Below are 14,800 nucleotides of genomic sequence, written 5' to 3' on the forward strand. Positions count from 1 at the left end.
CTCCGCAGCAATATCCGCAGCAAGATCCGCAGCAATATCCGCAACAACCTCCGCAGCAATATCCGCAGCAACCTCCGCGGCAACATCCGCAGCAACCTCCACAACAACCCCCGCAACGTAAGCAAGCGCAAGATCCCCTTACTTCAAGATCTAATAACCTCCAAACCCTACCACAGCAAGATTAGAAGAAGAAGTTCAGCGAGGAATTAGAATACGGCAGAGGGTACAATCAATATCAACTATAAAGCAATCGTGGAGGTCCTTATAGAGGTCCTCGTAGAGGTCCTAGTGGAGATCCTCGTAGAGATTCTCGTAGAGGTCCTCGTAGAGATCCTCGTGGAGATTCTCATAGAGGTCCTTATGGAGGTCCTCATAGAGGTCCTCATAGAGTATTAAAAACTCTTTAGGATTTAATAGATTAGTGGCTAAGACAACCCGGCAGATACGATAACAAAGGCAATTTAAGAGCATTCCTATTAGTTAACTATCGTTCCCATTTACTCAAGCTAGCCATATCTAGTTACGCTCCGCTAGCTCCACAACCCTATTTTAATAACACAGTTTCCTAGGGCGTACTACCTGCCAAATTCCTACTATACTCTGCCGACCCTAACTTCTACTAGCTAATTAGGATTTTCTATGCCCGGTATGGAAAATCGCTATTAGCTCGCTTACTACTAACGTCTTAGCGACTCCCTTTATATTCTTATTAAACCTAACGTCCTTCTTTATCTTCTTCTTTTCTTTAGCTCTATATCTTTATATAGTGGCAATCTATAAGTGTATATAGATAGCAACTATAAAAGAAGAGTTGCTAGTGTTGGGAATAAGGCAAGCGGTTGTTACGTGTTAACGTGGCCCTAGCGCGGTAAGGAACCTTTAGTTCCTTACCCCTTTCCTTATTCCTATAATATCATTAAAACAAGAAGAACAATTATCATACTATCTACGAACCGTAGCTACGTAATATCCCCTTATGAGTCCAACAGTATTATTTAAAGAAGCGTTATTAGAAATAATAGCACTAATTTTTTATATAATTCTATACTCTTAAAGGACTAAAAGAAGAGTAGAGAATTACTTATTTTTACTATAATTTATAACTAAATAAAGCGTAATAAGAATATTTAACAGCTTTTTTACTAATTGCTTTAATAAAGTGGACGTAAATCCTAAGAAGAAGAAGTTTATTTAGAGAGGTCTAGATATTAAGTAAAAGATAAACGCTTATTATTGCTAACTAAAGCTTCTTTTATATAAAGTTTTTATAGAATAACTATAATTTTCTAATTTTCTTTATAACTTTAGAGTGTGTAGTTATAATATTACCTTTTACTTTAGGGTTAAGAACTTAATAAAAGGCATAAAACTCCGGCCGTTTAATAATACAAAACGGAAGATTTCCTATAATAATTATAGTGACTAGCGCCTTATTAATAATATCTTTATCTAAAACTTTCTAAAGAACTTGGATATTAAGCTGTTATATTTAGCCTATAGATATTACTCTAATATATAGCTATTATAATTAATTAAGAGTTACTGATTAAACGCGGCCTAGAGTTAATTTAGCCTTAATTTTATATTTACTATTAAGGTAAGCTTAGAAGCTATTACTAACGAGAGTAGTATATAGTAGATCTAAACAGTATTTGTAGTAAAAAATGCGGTTTTTTTCTTATTTTTTTAGCTCTCTATTCTTTAGCTTGCGTATATAGGCCCAAGTCTTAGTAGCCGTAGTCGTGCGTTTTTTACTCTTTAATATAGTTTTAATTAAGTCTTAAGTAGTTAAAGGGGTAAGAGAAGATAAATTAATTTCAGAATCTATATTTCATATAATGCCGGAAAAAGGTAGATTTTTAAAGTGGTTTTAAAATTTGTGTGGGTGCCAAGAATTATTAATAATAAATTTAATTGATATCGATCTTATTAATAAGCGATATCGATAATACTACTCCAGGCCCCCGAAACAGTTTTACTTGGAGTGCCGTAATGGCGACTATGTTTATTCCAAATGTCTGGCAATCGATCTCGATTCTTCATTTAATGCTCTAATCGAGAAAAGTTACGGTTCCTTGATCACTAAACTGGGATACTTTAACGAGACCTAGGCAAGGTCATCATGCGTATTATGCCGCCTTTTGGAGGAAGTACGACTTGGTTCAGCTGGGCCTTTGATCTCAACGCATACTCGAGCAGGTTTTTCCAAGTTAAGGGTTATAAAGTATTGGCAGATAAATTCGGCCTCGGTCTACGCGATAGGGTATTTCTAGCTGTAGTCCAAAGACAATAGCATCTTCGCCACCACCCGAAGAGATTTACAGAAGACTCAGAAAGACATGCATCATTTCTTGGCTGAATGATTCGGATCAACTACATTTCAAACCCTGTGTCCGACAAACCCGAAGTTGCTGACTTTGGCCTCATTAAGGCTTGGTTGGAATTCTGTCGAAGAAATCACACGCGACTATGTGGGTTACAAAAGCCGGCACCTCTACCAGGATTGCAAGTCACCGATTGCGAAACAAGACGTATTGCCTACGCAGCAGAAAACCTGGAATATCTGGCGTTGAGCTACGTATGGGGCTCTATGTTGTCTGGCGAACCCAGTTATTAGGTCGACTCCACCCTACCAGATAATATCCCCCAGGTCATCAATGACGCTATCGAAATGACACGGAAACTTCAGTATCGATACTTGTGGGTCGATCGTTGTTGTTCCACACAAGACAATCATGACGAAAAGCATGTCCAAATTCGGCTAATGGGGGTCCGTATATAAAATGCCCAAGCCACCATAGTTGTGGCAGCAGGAATCGATTCAAACTTTGGTCTCCCGGGAGCTGGATTTCGCAATCGTCAGTGGCAGCCGAACGTTATCGTCAAACGGCACACCTTGTGCTCAACGCCTCCAGATCCGAAGTTTGCCATCTCGAGATCCAAATGGATGTCTCGGGGAAAGAAGCGATGCTCTCAAGGCGGCTTATTTTCTTCACAGAAAGTCAGGTTTTGTCGACGCCCAATTGACCCAAAAAAGCCGGTCCTTTCGGCGAAGCCAAATAGGACGTATTTTATAGGTTGACAGGTTTACTTCCAGTGCCAAGCCATGCAATGCAGCGAAGCAATTTCGCTGCCGCCGGAATACCACCTTCTGCGAACAATTAGCGATTACGCCCTGAATTCCACTCTGGACTCTTTCAGCCCGTTGAACGCGAAATTGATCCATGGAAAGTGTGGGAGACGGTAAAAGCCTATCCAAAACGACCCATGACTTACGACATCAACTCATTAAATGGAATATTAGGCATACTCGCCCTTTACGAGAATTTAGAAAATTTAATCTGCTATTTCTGGGGAGTTCCGATCTTTCCTCCTACCCGGTGGTTTATTTGGAAACTGTCGACCGTCGAGGTCACTGTCAGGTACCACCTTATGACTTACCACCCTGTTTCTTGCTATCTTACATACCCTTTGACTCGGTCATCGACTCGGTCATCAACACGGTCACCATCTCGGTCACCGACTTAGTCTACTACCCTTTCCTTATGTATATAGAGAGCTTCTAGAGCCAGCTTCAATCGACAGAGTTCTTATAAGTAACTTGTCCGTCCAACAGTTATAAGTCCGGGACATCTACTACATTGTCTTTAATTTGAAGCCTTAATCACCTTATTATTAACCGCATAGTAGAGGCCTTAAATATGCCCTCTTAATAACCTAAAACGCTTATTACCACCTATACTATAATCCTTACAAGCCCAAATAATTAGGACTAATAGATTAGAGTTATTAAGTATAGAGCTAACGGTAGGAATATATAGGAAGTAGGATCTACCTAAATATAGAGCCCCGTTAGAGCTATTACTATTAGTTATTAACCCTTAAAAGACTACGTTCTTAACTCTTAATAAGAATAAAAAGGAAGAGCTTTAAGCTCTATAGAAATACTATAACTATATCTATAAGCAGTATAAGGAAGAGGAAGCCGCCGTTAGATCTCTACGTACCTATATTATTAGTATAATCTCTTATAACTATATTAACTATATTTTTAAAGGCAATACTGTTTATAATATTCTTATATTATTTAAGCAGGCAGTTACTCTAATAGGTAATACTTAAAAGGTTAACCTAGCTACCTAATATCTTAAAATAAGAAGGGCCCTAAAGAATTAAAATATTAAAAAGTAGCTCCGTAAATAGGAGAGGGTATATAAAAATTATAAGAAGATTAATCTACCTAAGGTAGATAGCGATTAACTAGTTAAAGACTTTATATATACTATTAAATCTATCTTATTAAGTTAGTTAGAGTACTAGGGGTATAAGCTATAGAAACTTAAGTAGAAAAAGGAACGTCTACCTACCCTTTATAATATTATCGAAGTCTACTAAAAATTACTATTATTTAGAGTTAGCTTAGAAGGCAAGGAGCTAGTAAGGATCCTATACGGCTAGCTTTAAAGAAAAGCTAATTAATAAACCTAGATTAGAAAATAAATTAGAAACTAAACTAAAAGTAGATTCTTTAAAAAGAATATATAAGAAGGAATAGATGAAGCTATGCCTATGCGGAATGCTACACCTATATAGAAACTGCTACTACCTTATTAAGTTAGTTTAAATATTAGGTTAAAAACTAAATAATTTAAAAATATAGTTAGTAGAGTAGAAGCTTACTAATTCTTTACCTAAATTTAAGGCCTTAATTGATTAATTAAAGAACTAATCCTTATTTAATAATAAGCTATATAATTGTTACGGGACATTCCCGTAATACCTTATACACATCCACCTATTTCCACCAACTTAGCAACTAGAGACTGACTACAAGATGGCAATTTAATAGTAATCTGCGGCAATCTAACGGCAACTTGCTATATTCTACCATATTCCACTAAGTTTTACTAAGTTCCACTAAATCCTACTAAGTCCCGCTAAGACTACTACCTAAATCCTATTCTGCCCCGTGTATATATTAACTAAGTAACTAAGTCCATAATATATACCCCTTCTTCCCATTTTCCTACCTTCTTCCCTTATATAACGTTTTAACTTCTTACACAGTTTATATACATAGTTTAATAATATCTACTTTGCTATATATTACCGCCGCTTATACTTACTCCGTAATACTACATTACGTTAACTTTATATATAACCTCCAAAATATAGAACGACCCTAAAGCTCCCGTAACGGCCGCTGGTATTATATCTATACTCTAAGAATAACTAGTAGAGATATAGAAGTCTTTTATAGACGCCCTTATATAAAATTAAGCTACTTTAAATTAATGATAAGCTAAATAAGAAGTATGGTACTAGCGATTAATTAAGGACCTCTAAGAAGAAATCCGCATACTTAAGATACCTACGTTAGAGCCTTAAGACCGAATACTATCTCTAGAGATAAATACACGGAATGTAAGCGCTAAACCTATAATAGCTATTTACCCTAAACCGGCTACTACACCGTAACGATCTAAATAATTACCTAACCCCTTAGTTGTAACGGCGCTATCGCACGTTACCTACTAAATTCTGCTATATTCTGCCGACCTATAATTAGCTCGCCCAAAGCTAGCGCCTTGGCGGCTTACCCTATATATTTATTTATATCGGTCCTAGCAACCCCTTTTTCCTTCTCTTTAGCTTAGTATCTTTATAATATAGCATTCGTTTAAGCTTCGGTTTAGAGGCATTTATTTAAGCCGTAATATTATACTAAGCTTACCTTACCCTGCCTGGGAAGGCCTTAATAATATCCCACCCTAAAAGAAACTTCGTCTGCAACAATGTGTTAATACGCTATACTTAGACACTAAAATAACTCTATATTGCCTAAGAAGGCCTAAATAATATCCCACCTTATAAGCTAAATAGGACTGGACCTATACCCCCAGAATTAAAACTAAAGTATATAATACCGATAAACCTTAAAAAGCTAACGATGGCACCTAAAGTAAGCTTATTTAAGAGAGCTGCCTCTACTTAAGAGGAACCTAAGATCTAATTAGGATTAGAAATTAAATATAATAATAACGTTATAGACGTACGCGAGCAGATTTATGCCCTTGCAGCTAGCTAGAAAGCTAATTGTCTTAAAGTAAGAAATATATAAGAGACCCTATAAGAGGTTCTAGAAAGCCTTACAGCCCTATAAAATAGCTTAGCTTCCCCTTTTTAAAGCCCTGGCCAACCTGTTTACTTTACTAAATGTAATATACTAGGGAGTATAAATATAATAACGAAGTAATTAAAGTCCGTTAAGCTCCTTAACCCCCTACTACTATCTAATAGGATAGACCCTACCTTTAAGAATTAGAGGATTTAAGTATAAGGAAAGCTCCGCGTTAACTATAACTATTTCCNTTCTAAAGAAGCNAAAATNCTCTACCTNTTTAGTNAAACTANTNGGGACGCCTAACGGTACCTTTAAGCNAAGTTTAAGGACNAGTCCNCTATCNAATTTATATCTATTAATAAGATAATACGGCACCTAGCGGCTATTTATATTAACCTAAATAAAGTACAGGACGCCTGGTATAACTATAATTGCCTAATAAAAAAACTAAACTAACCCTTTACTAAATTCTAGACTTAATTCCTATACCTTATAGAAGAAGGCTAGGTTCCCCTTAAAAACTACCAATTAGACCTATATAATAAGCTAATACTTTAGCTATAAGAGAAGATCGCTATAACTTTAGATAACTTACCGACTTATAATAGACTTATAGCTTATTGCCTATTATTAGACTTAGAACTAAAGCGGATTAATACCTACCCTAATCGGTAAAAGCAACTCTATGGTAATTAAAACTTACTAGCTATACCTATAGGAGCTAGAGTAGGAAGATAAGCTATAACTGCTTTTATACTAAAAGCGGTTATAACTACGCACTGGCGAGCCTCGCCCGACTAGCTACGTACTACACTATTAACTAGTATTTGCCGTAATACTCCGATTAACTTTACCTCGGCTATGTACTATAACTACGATAAGGAGGGTTACTTTGTCTTGTCTTGCCCGGAGCTAAAGGATTTAGGCGATATTAAGGAGATAAAGGAAGGAGAAACGTCCGATAAGTTAGGAAAAGAAGAACCCTAGGGAAAGACTTCCCCCTAGGGTACCCTATTAATTTTAAAGAGATTAATTTTAGTTAGTTAATAGGTAGAAAGCATTTTATAGTTTTATATATAGTATCTTAAAATGGATATAGAGTTAATATAACCGCCCTTATTAACACTAGAGTAAATAGCCTTACTTTTATAAATACTACCTATATAAATAATATTGCTAAGTTTCTAAATATAGAAGCTATCTAACTAGAGAAGCCTATCTAGGTAAAAGGCTATAACGGCTGAGCCGGTTGGCCTATTACCTATATCTTAAAGTTGTATATTGCTTTTAACGGACAACGCTAATATAGTATCCCCTTTTGTATCCTTAGTAGGACTTAGCGAAAATCGCGAAAATCAAAGTTCCCTATATGTAGTTTTTATACTGCATACTCTTACTTAGTATATTTCTTAGGCGCAGTATTATATATTTAAAGGACTACAGTCCCTACCTAGATAGTTCTCTTTATAGTAAATCTTAGAATATAATTAAAGTTAATCTATTAGACAATCTACTCTATTAGTTATATTTATATTATTAACTTTATATTTTCCTATATACCTAGCCTATTAATTAGTCTACTGTAGTATTTCCTATAAGACTTTATTATAATTTCTTTATTATAAATTAAGTATTTTGGCTTAGTATCTCCTGTAGTCTTTAAATAATAAGTAATAGGGTGCTATTTTCCGTCTATTTACTTTTAGGAATAAACGCTAGCTATAATACTATTTAAGGCGTCGGTTTTTAGTATTAAGGGCTACTCTAGGTTAAAGTAGGCGAGCAAGGGAGCGGAGACTAGTTATTTCTTAAGCTTATTAAAAGTCTATCTATATATAGTGTTAAAGTAGAAAGGCTGGTCCTTATTAGTAAAGTAGTTAAGGGGCTAAGTAATCTTACTATAGTTCTTAATAAAGCGTTAGTAGAAGTTATAGAAACCTAAAAATAATTATACCCTCTTTATAGTCCTTAGAAGTACCTACTATAATAGCTCGAACTATTAAATAAACACTTGTAAGATAAAGCGAATAAATGCTGTATTACGAAGATATTAAGCCAAGGAGAAGAAGGAGAGGTATGTATAGGAGGGAGAGACGTACTATATACGTGTTAGGGCGCCAAGCCCTTTAACGAACCCCTAACTAGGTCCTTATTTAGATAACGTACCCAAGTGCCATTACACCTACTAGTTAATTATGGCTGTCTTTTTTAGGTCTACCTTAATTCCGTTTATATTAATAACAAACCCTAGATACTTTATATGCTTAATACTATATTCTAAATTCTTAATATTGGCCTAAAGGCTAGTTTTATAGAGCCGTTATAAAACCTTATAGATATGCTTTTTATATTCCAACTTATTTTTAGTGTAGATTATAATATTATCTAGATAGCCCGTGTAGAAATTATTAAGGTAGTTAAAAAGTATATTATTTAATAATAATAATAATAATTCATTGCTTAACGTCCGATTTAGATCCCTATTAGGCCCACGCGGACTACTCCTTATTTATATATAGGGAGAAAACTCTATTTAAGAAAAATGAGAAAACCCCGTGATCCATCTCCCCGCCTTTTGGGACTCGCCTACTTAGCGCCTATAAGTTGCCTATAGTACTCTACTACCTTACTATTTAACCTCCTTAAAAACCACTGCTGCTATAACAAGCCTATGGACGCGCTAGTATTATAAACTATTACTCTACTACTATAGAGTTACTAGGGGGCACCTGCTACTCGCCCCCTTACCTTCTATTACCATTTCCCTTATAACCCAGAACTAATTTAGTATATTTTAACTAATAAGCCACTAGGTAACCGCCTTAAGGCCTTTTTATATTAAGAGCAGTGTATTATAGTTCTTTGTACCAGCTGCTAAGAGCATTATTTCTTAATTAGTATGTAGGGGGCATAGCAGTATTACGTGTTTTGGTGTCTATCTTAGCCAGCTATATTTACATCTTGGGTTACCTACTAGGACACCCACCCAGTAAAGCCAATCTTTTAGTCCTATTATTCCTGTTCTTAAGAGTGTTGCTATTATATTTTCTGCCTTTATTAGGCCTTCTCGGAGCCCTTAGGTATTTACCCCCTATAGCGTTAACTATGCTATAGCTTAGNTTTGTCTTACCTAAGTCAGCCTCTGTACCTTTAACTCCTATTTACCTCTCTAGCGTTAGTCCAACCAGTATTATATTACGGTAGATGGTTTCTTAGCGTTCTTATATATTCTACTTTAGCTCCTTTCTCTATTTTGCTATTGTTTTTACTAACCTCTTATATATCTCCCTTCCTCCTCTATATAGGCCTGGGCCCTAAAGCGGCACTATTTTTCTTCTACTTTCTTCACCTGTTTCTCTAATATCTCTTCCCTACTTTAGGGTTATTGGTTTGTTTTCCTATAGGGCACCCTAGGGTCCCTCTATAGTTTACTTAGGTATATCTTAATATACTTTATAATATTAGAGTTGCGTTTATTTTACATTCTTTATATTACAGCGGCTTTAATATATAACTATAGGGGGGGAATATTAGATTCCTTCTTAAGCAGTGCTGTAGCTATTCGCTTATACCCGCCTATAATACTCTAGAGGTAGGCTATTTAAACCTTTTAAAGTAGTTTAAGGAGTGATTTAGGGGGGCCCTTCTTAGTTTCTCCAATGGCCTAAATACTAGATCTATATATTATGGTTAGCCAAACAACTGCTATATATAGTAGGCGTAACCTCTAGAAGCATGGACCCTATATAGAGTTAATAATCCTAAATAAAGCGATAAACTATACTTGGCCTTTATAGGCCGCTTACGCCGTATATATGCTCCACCAGAGCTTACTATCTACCCATACTCCTAATACCCTTAGGCCCTAAACTAGTTAACCCCTAAAGCCTTAGATGCGAATTATATACTAGAGATCTGTAGATTAGTTACGTTTTCTTATAAAATAGATTAGCTAGTATTTCTCTAGTAAGAATTGGACTTTATAACGTTTTGCCCATTCTATATAAGTATTATAGGCTTTCTCTAATATTCTGCAATTCTCTACGGCTGTTAGCCCGTATATAATTAGGTTTATATTATTAATAAAGCCTATCCCCTAGGTTGCCCCTTCCTTAAAGAAGTTAAGCAGGTTGCTTATAAAGAAAAGGAAAAGTATAGGTAAGAGGGGTAATCCTTATAGTATTCCTGTTACAACTACAATAAGGGGGCTCTAGTATCCGCTAAAGACCAATAATATTTCTTTCTGGCCTGTAAACCCTTAAACAAATTATATAATCCATTTTAGGAAGCCCTTTGCCCTAAGGATATATAGAAGACGCTTATAGGGTATATTATTGTAGGCACTACTAATATCTAGGCTAAGCATTAATACTACAAAGTCCTTTAGCATCGCCTATGCAGATTTAATAGTAGTAGTGAGTAGCGTAAGTGCTAATAGTGTTAAGCGGTTCTTTCTTGCCCCTATTTAGCTTTATAGTAGTAGGGCGTGTTCCTCTACTATATCTGCTATATATTCCGCTATTACCCTTTCTAAGATCTTGCTAAGGGTGTTTTTTAAGGCAATAGGGCGGTAGCTTCCTAGGATTAAGTAATCTGCTTTACCTTTTTTTTATAGGATAACCGTTATTATAGATCTTCCGAGTCGCGGGTAGTAGCCTATAGTAAAGTATACTCTAGCTATATCTATAAGCTAAGGTGCTATAAATAGCCTATAGGTTTTTAGGGCCTTATTTAAAATCCCATCTGGTCCTAATACTATATTATTTAAAAGGCGGCTAATAGTTCTAGCCATTTCCTTTGTTATTATATCGCTATTAACCCGCAGGCGAGTTACCGGTGTTTTGCCTATAATATTACTAAGGTTTACTGGAGCCGGTTAGGGGAAGAACCTTTCTATAAGGATCTTTACCTTCTTATCGTTATTATTTATAGCCTATAATTCTCCTGCTCTTTATAGGGGTAGTAGGTATAAGTCTTCTACTAGACGCCCTACCTTTTTTTTTACCCATTTTGCTATAGCCCAAAGGCCCTTATTATAGGGGAGGCTTAGGTTAGAAGTATACTTATTTATAAACCGTCTCTAGTTATTCCTTGCTTCTTTTTTTAGGGTATTCTTTAGCTAGTTTCTTATGTCTTTATATCGTCTCTTATCTTTAGGGTTATAGCTGCTTATATATTTCCTTCTTGCTTATTATTAGCTGGTAACCAGAACTGCGTATTATATGGACTATACATATCACGCATAGGGGCCCAGTTTTAAGATTGGGCAGTACTCTTTTAGCCTATTTTTAATTACTGCTTAGATCCTTTCTAGTCTTTAGTCGATTTCCTTAGGGGTGGCCAATAAGCCTCGCTTGTTTGGTATTAGGTAGATTTCTTCTAGGTTTTAGAATTATTGTTTAACTATATTAAGGAAACTATCTATCTTAAGCTTCCTTATTATATATCTTTTTCTATTTAGTTACGCTTTAGTATCTAGGTTTAGCTATATCTAGATAGGAATATAGTCTAGGGTAAGTGCCCATTCTTCTTTAGGGTTATACCTTTTAAGTTTCTAGTATAGGCCTTCGTCTATAAATATAAGGTTAATTATGCTTCTAGCGGTGCTTTATTACCATATAATTGCTTCTAGGGGGGTGGTTAGCTTAAGGCCCTAGATATCCATAGCTCTTAGTAGGCACTTTAACTGTTAATTTACAGCAATATAAATACCCCCCTACCGTAGGTAGTAGAGGTTTATATCTCCTAGTAGGATAGACTCTATACCTTTGGTTTCTAGTAAGCTTATTACTAATATAATATTCTCTGTTTATAGGACCCCTTTAAGCCTAGGGTTATATACATTAATAATTTATACCGGTCCCCTATATGTTTAGATTATTATAACTGCAATATCTAGGTTAACTGCCTGCTATAACTATAAGGACAGGCTAATAGCCTTGCTAATTATAAAGCACACGTGTATGGCTGCTTTTAGTTTATATAGAAGCTGGAATCCTTAGGGGTAGTATATTAATTATATAAAGGTATTATAATATGGTTCTTATATAGCAAGGATATAGTGTTTTTCTAGGTCTAAACTGTCTAGTAGGGGCCTTATAAGGCAGTAGTTTATATTACCGTAGTTATACTATATAATGGATAGGTGGCGGACCCCCAGCGAGGGTCCTTTAACTCTTTTTTATTCCTTACTTCTTCTATTTCTACTTTCTCTAGAATATTTAGAGCTTCTGTTTCTTATATCTATACCCTAGTTACTACTTATTTTATATAGAGCTTTCTATTCCTATATCTTGTGTTCCTATTAGCGCTTCTATATCTAAATCTATTATTATTACTAGTTCTTCCCCTATTCTTACTAGTCGGCTATATACCCTTTATAGGTTGGCTGCGAATATTATATTTGCCGCATTAAGTCTAATTCTTAATTATTCTAGTTTTAAGCCTACTATCGCTGTCTATAGGGGTCTTCCTACGGGGCATCCTCTCCCTTGTATCCCCTGTGACCCTTATATCCCTAATTAGTCTAGTAATGTCATACGGCGTCGCTTCTGGCCCGTTAAGGCTTAGGATAGCTAGCCTAGCCCTTTAGTATTAAAGGTAGAAAACGCTAGAAAGGCGCTTACGTCCCCCTAGCTTATCGCCTATTGTTTCTATTTGTATGACCTAGCGTATAGTTATTCCCGCAGCTATTAAGCCCTTACCTTCCATCTCCTGTATTTAATACAGTCTTCTCTCTCCTACGCCTTATATACACTTTGGTGGCAGTTCGCGTATTTTATTTAGTCTTAATTTAAGCAATATCTTGTATTGTAGGGGCCTATATAGTGGCCGCAGCACACCTATACTGCGTATATAGATTAGGTATGTCCCTATTATATATAGCGATAGTATTATTTTAGGCGTAGTCTATAGTTATAGAGCCTTATATTATATATAAGGCCATTTATAATTATTCCTTTTTAGATAAGGAGTTTTTACATTCCTAGTATATGTATGCTAACAATAAGGGAGCTATACGTTCATCTAGCGTCTCCCTAGTAAGTCTCCGGCGACCCTTATATCCTCTTATTATTTTCATTATATACTTAGTTTATATTTTCCTATTAAAGCTATTAGATTTAGGTNATTTNNAGTCNTANTATAAGGNNTTNCGTTTNTCTTACTATNTCCTATATAATTNCTNTATTNTCTACCTAGNGTNCCTTTTTTACCCTAAGGCTTATAGGAACCGCTAGGACTTTAACTAGGTAATCCTTATAGAGTACTTTTATGCTAATACGTTCTCCTAGCCTATCCCCTACCCTTACGGCTTATTCCTTTACCTATTAGTTCTTTAGGGTAACTCTAATATTTCCGCTCTTAAGGTATTAGACTATAATAGNNTTATAAACCTCTTTACGTATCTCTATAAGGACTTCTATTTCTAATTATCCCCTAAACCCCTCTACTTATTCTATATTTGGTTATATTATAATTATATACCTAGTTATTAACTTAAGGGGGGTAGGTTCCCTATGCTGTAAAAGTATAGCTATAGCGGCTTAGGTGCGGTTCACTAGTAAGGGGGGGTTATACTTATTTTTAATTTTGCTTAGCCGTTAGAGGATTTAATTAAGGGTTTACTAAAGGGGCGCCTAAGGTTTACTAGACTAGCGGAGCTATTCTACTAGCTATATTAGTTTGTTATAGCTAATAGTTACTCCCCTATAATTTTAAATACTAGATACGTCTAATAGGCTTTATATTTTATTAGATATCTTTTTAATAGAGGTATTTCTACTTTATAGTGTGGTATTCGCCCATCTTTGTTGTGGAGGGCTATTACTAGGCGTAGTTCTAGCGGTCACGCGCGAGTGCGAGCCACCGTCGTTTGACGTGTGCCTCCCCTGCGATGCATGCATCTCAGGGGGATTCTCTGGGTGTTTTTCAGGGTTCTTTTGGTTAGTTTTAGTCTTTTTAGGCCAGGTGTAGCAAGAGCTCCTTTCTCTCCAATTGGATAAGATTATAATATGATCTTAAGTATATTATTTATATATTGCTAGTACGTAGCTAGTCCGTTAGCTAGTTTAAAAGAAAGTACTTTATATTTATATAATCCGTAATAGGTCTTAAATATAGTAAAAGGCCTAATAGATATTAAGCCCTATAAAAACCTTAGCTCTATTAATTTGGGTTAGTGTTTTATTAAGTAGAGGTAATAGATAGTAGTCCTTATAGGTTATGTTATTTAACTTATAGTAGTTAATATAAAAATTAAGCCCCCGGTTTAGCTTTTTAATAAAGAGAATTAGTATAGTAAAAGAGGCTTAACTAGGCTCAAAAAATCCCTTATACAGGTTATTAATAAGTTACTATTTAGTGGCCTATAATTTAGTAGTAGATTACTTATAAATAGGGGTATAGTTAAGGAAGTTTTCCTTATCTAGTTTAATTTTGATCTTATAGTTGTATAGTTAATAAGGCGGAAGTATATTATATACTACCTTAAAGAATATATCCCTAAATTTCCAGTATTAATAGGCAGTTTCTATTCTACTAGCATCTTATCTATAAGCTTACTTTCCTTTCTACTAAGCTAGCTATAGGCTAGAGGTTCCTTATCCTTAATTATTTAATTAATTTTATATAAAGCTACTTACAAAGGCAATAGTATTAGACTAGACTAAGTTTTAG

The sequence above is a fragment of the Cenococcum geophilum genome (genome assembly GCF_001692895.1).
Source record: "Cenococcum geophilum 1.58 unplaced genomic scaffold K441scaffold_22, whole genome shotgun sequence".
In the NCBI taxonomy this organism is placed as follows: Eukaryota; Fungi; Ascomycota; class Dothideomycetes; order Gloniales; family Gloniaceae; genus Cenococcum; species Cenococcum geophilum.